A 4,107-nucleotide genomic window follows, 5' to 3' on the forward strand; every position below is an offset into this window, starting at 1 on the left:
GTGCAGCTGGGGCCATGGTAGGATGGGATATGCAGAATTGTGCATGTCCCATCCCACACCGGCTTTTTCGTTCCTCCCTTTTTTGGTCATTTCAACTGGGGTCCCGTGCCCCCTCGGAATCAGGCTGTATCCCCCTGGGAGGGGGCGCGCCCCACAATTTCAAGACTACTGGTCTAAAGGTAGTCTATTCTAATAGTTCCATGGGATGGTGCCACCCAGTGGTGGCACTTAAACTGCTTTGTGGTACACATCCTTGCTGCTAAAAATGCAGAAAAGGGTGCTTTTTTAAAGTGTAAACAGGGAGGCCTGCCTCCTTGAAAGCCTTGGCACTAAACAGGGCTTTGAAGTACTGCGATGGTAAAAGCCATACCTGGGGTTCACAGGCCACATGTCATTACCCAAGTCTGTTTCTTTGATTTCTTATCTTTTTTGTCTTATCTTTTAATATTTGGCTGGGGCAGACACAAGTGTGAAATGGAGAGTGCTAACGGCCTCTTTCCCTGACAAGTCACAGCTCAATGTGAAAGGGCCACTAGCATTCCAAAGCATGCCTCACATAAGCCTGAAACAGTATAATGCATGCACACTTGCACATTTTATTCAGAAGATGTTTGTGTGAAACAATTCTGTGGTGTAGGCAAGAAGGGCAATACACAGAGAGGTCTGGTTGTCTTGTGCATGTAAGAAATGTTCAAGCATCAGGGTGTTGTAATTGTTTACGGACTCCTTGATTTCGGGAACAAAGGGGTGCTTCAAATGAATGCTAAAAATAGGGAAAAGGGGTGTTTTATAAAAATGGGGACAAGCATGGGTACAACTTTAAGCTGAGAGGGCCACCACCGTGGGTGCCTCTATAGTCTCAGACAGCATCTCTTTCTCTCTTTCCCATTCACTCACTTGCACTCCTTTCCTTGATCTATGCACACTAGTCTCTACCTTCCTTTCTTCTCCTACTCCCTTTCTCATCACCTCTCGCTTCTCCTCCATGGTCTCCTCTCTCCCTTTAGCTGCCATAGAATCAGTTCACTCATCCGCCAATCTGCTTGCCCATCCATAGGTGTCAATGGAGATTTTACTCATAAAAATGAAATATTTTATTTTTAAACAGCCTTCTCATTTGAAAAGGTTGAAATGCGTGGCCCTGTCACGTGCGTGGTCTTCCAAGATATGCCTTAGTCTGCGCATCATTATTGCAGTATGGGGCACCACTTTGTACGCACGTAGCCACCACAACACCAACACTAACCTTCCAAATCACACGCTTTTGGAAGGTTTCACCTACCATGAAATCAGTTCACACACAAGTCAATCTCCTAATCCTGTCCATACACATCAATGGGCTCTCACTGCCAAAAACAAAGTTGTCTGTTTTCACCTGTCATGGGAACAGAAAAGCATTCCTGTCAACCTTTTAGTCCCTTGGACGGGTGAAAACAGCTGATTTAATTTAGGGCGGGTGAGAGCCCATTGAAGTGAATGGATGTGTAAGAAGCTTGGCGATTAAGGAAACTGATTCAATGGCTGGCGACACCTGCCAAAAGCGTGTGAGTTGAAAGGTATGGAAAGGGGTGACAGGTATGCCAACATGGATATATCAAGGGGAAACAAACAGACATACCAACATTCTAGAGCCCCTGAGATGGAGATTTCACCACAGAATTGGGAGAATTTATTTTTCAGATAGAATTCCATTGAGGATATAATTATTTTAGGCAGGAGACAGTGAAAAATCGCACTATTTTTAATTGAAAAATCAGGAGTCTCCCGTCTAAATCGGGAGGGTTGACATGGATGCATACCATACATGCCAACATTACGAGGTACCTGGAAGGGAGATTTTGTCATAGAAATCGGGACATATACATTTTCCAATAGGAATGCATTGGGCCAACAATTATTTTAAGTAGTAGAATGCGAAAAATAGCAATATTTTTCACTGAAAAATCGTGAGTGTCCTGCCTAAATCGGGAGAGTTGGCATGCATACATGCCAGCCCTCTCAATTTACGCAGGAGATTCACAATATTTCTTTTAAAAATGTAGCTATTTTTTACTTTCTTGCTCTGAAAATAATTCAAAACCCAGTGGAAAAATTCAACTCTCCAGGTTTATTGTGGCAAAATCTCCCTTCCATGCAGCAGTGGAAATGGAAAATATTTAGAGGGGGATCCCACAAGGGCCGGTGTGGGGGTGGAGTTTGGAGGAGGGGACGGAGTTCTAAAGAGGTGGAGTTCAGACGGGGCAGAGCTGCCAGTTGAACTCCGATCAAAGGAAATGTTCGTAAAAATGGCGCAGTTTCTTTAATTGCTTGAAAAGTACAGAAACCATGGTAAGCGCACCTTACGCTATGGTTTGTGTAGTTTTCAAGTCATCTGTCTGAGTAGAACATTACCATCAGTGTTTAAATCCCCAAAACTACAAATACCAGAGTTCATTTGGGAAAGGCAATGACATAGCTCTCAACCATTTGTGTTGCAAAGGCGGGTGAAATCACCCGATTTTGTTTTTGGCGGGTGAGATGCCCATTGGAATGAATGGGTGTGCAGGAGTCTTGGCGGGTGAGTCAGCCCTTTACAAGGAGGGTGAAACCCACCAAAAGCGTGTGAGTTGAGAGCTATGCAATTATCACCGAGCCAAATGGATTCTGCTTTGTGCGCACTGTGAGCTTTCAGCTTTGCCACAGGGTCGTAGAACTTCTGCGAACCTGATCTGCTCTGTGCGAGCGCACTGTGCGCACAGGCTCTGTGTGTACAGTGCTCTTGCACAGATCGCATTAGATCACTGAGGCAAGCCCCCAGGTTCGCAGAGGGTCTGCCTTGGCTTCTGCTGTGACATAGCAGTAATGTTTCACTCCTGTAACTAATAATCACTCTGTAACAAGCGCCACAATGCCTCCGGACTGTTAGCGCGCTCTACAAATGCGAATAAAATAAAAATTGCATATATGCCATCCATCCCGATTCGGGTGGGAGACTCCCGATTTTTTCAGCAAAATATCTGCTAACCCGAATTCCATCTAATGGGAACATTCACCATACATGCCAACCCTCCCGATTTAGGCGGGAGACTCCCGATTTTCTAGTGAAAAATACTGCTATTTTTCACGTTCTCCCGCCTAAAATAATTATTTCCCCAATGCATTTCTATGGCAAAATTGTTGTCTCCCGATTTCGCTGTAGAAATCTCCCTCTCAGCAGCTTCGGAATGTTGGCATGTATGCATTCATTTCTTCCGATTTCTGTTAGGAAATCTCCCATCCCAGCTGTGGCAAAATGTTGGCATGTATGACATAGGCAGGGGGCTGTGCCCGCTCATGTGCTGTGGCGGCTCCGCCCTCCACTCCATACCGCATACCTGCCAACATTCAGATGCACCTGGGAGGGAGATTTCCACAAGGAAATCGGGAGATGCATATTTCCCCATAGAAATGCATTGGGGCTACAGTTATTTGAGGCGGGAGACTACAAAATAGCAATATTTTTCACCTAAAGATCGTGAGTCTCCCCCCTAAATTGGGAGGGTTGGCATGTATGATACTGTAGCGCTGCAAGCACTTTGGTTTGGGTTTTCTTTTTAAAAAATTGCAAACCGGCGAGCGCTTTGAGGCTGGCTGGATTACGAGATCTGGCTAAACATCTGAGGCCGGATCTCTGATCTGGCGAGAGCTGGCCCATTGCCTACATGCCAACATTCTGAGGCACCCAGGAGGGAGATTTCACAGGAGTATTCGGGAGAAATTAATTTCCCCATAGGAATGCATTGGGGCTAGAATTATATCAGTCGGGATTACGTGAAAAATAGCAATATTTTGCTATACTTTTCATTTAAAAATGGGGAGTCTCCCGCCTAAATCGTGAGGGTTGGCATATCTGCCATTGGCCAGCGCTGCTTTCACTTGCTGCAAAATATTGGCATGTGCATGCATGCAAATGCTAACCATTGTGATTAGGGCAGGAAAATCCACCCCCTTCTCTCCTAAAAATGTGGCTATTTTATTATTTTCTGCTTCTTAAAATATCCCTAAGTTCTTTCTTTACAAACATTTCTCTCCCAAGCCCAGGAATTCCAAAATGTTGGTGGCATATGCGAGGGGTTGTCATGTGTTATA

Source organism: Ambystoma mexicanum, chromosome 11 (genome assembly GCF_040938575.1).
Source record: "Ambystoma mexicanum isolate Mex_15411 chromosome 11, UKY_AmexF1_1, whole genome shotgun sequence".
Lineage (NCBI taxonomy): Eukaryota > Metazoa > Chordata > Amphibia > Caudata > Ambystomatidae > Ambystoma > Ambystoma mexicanum.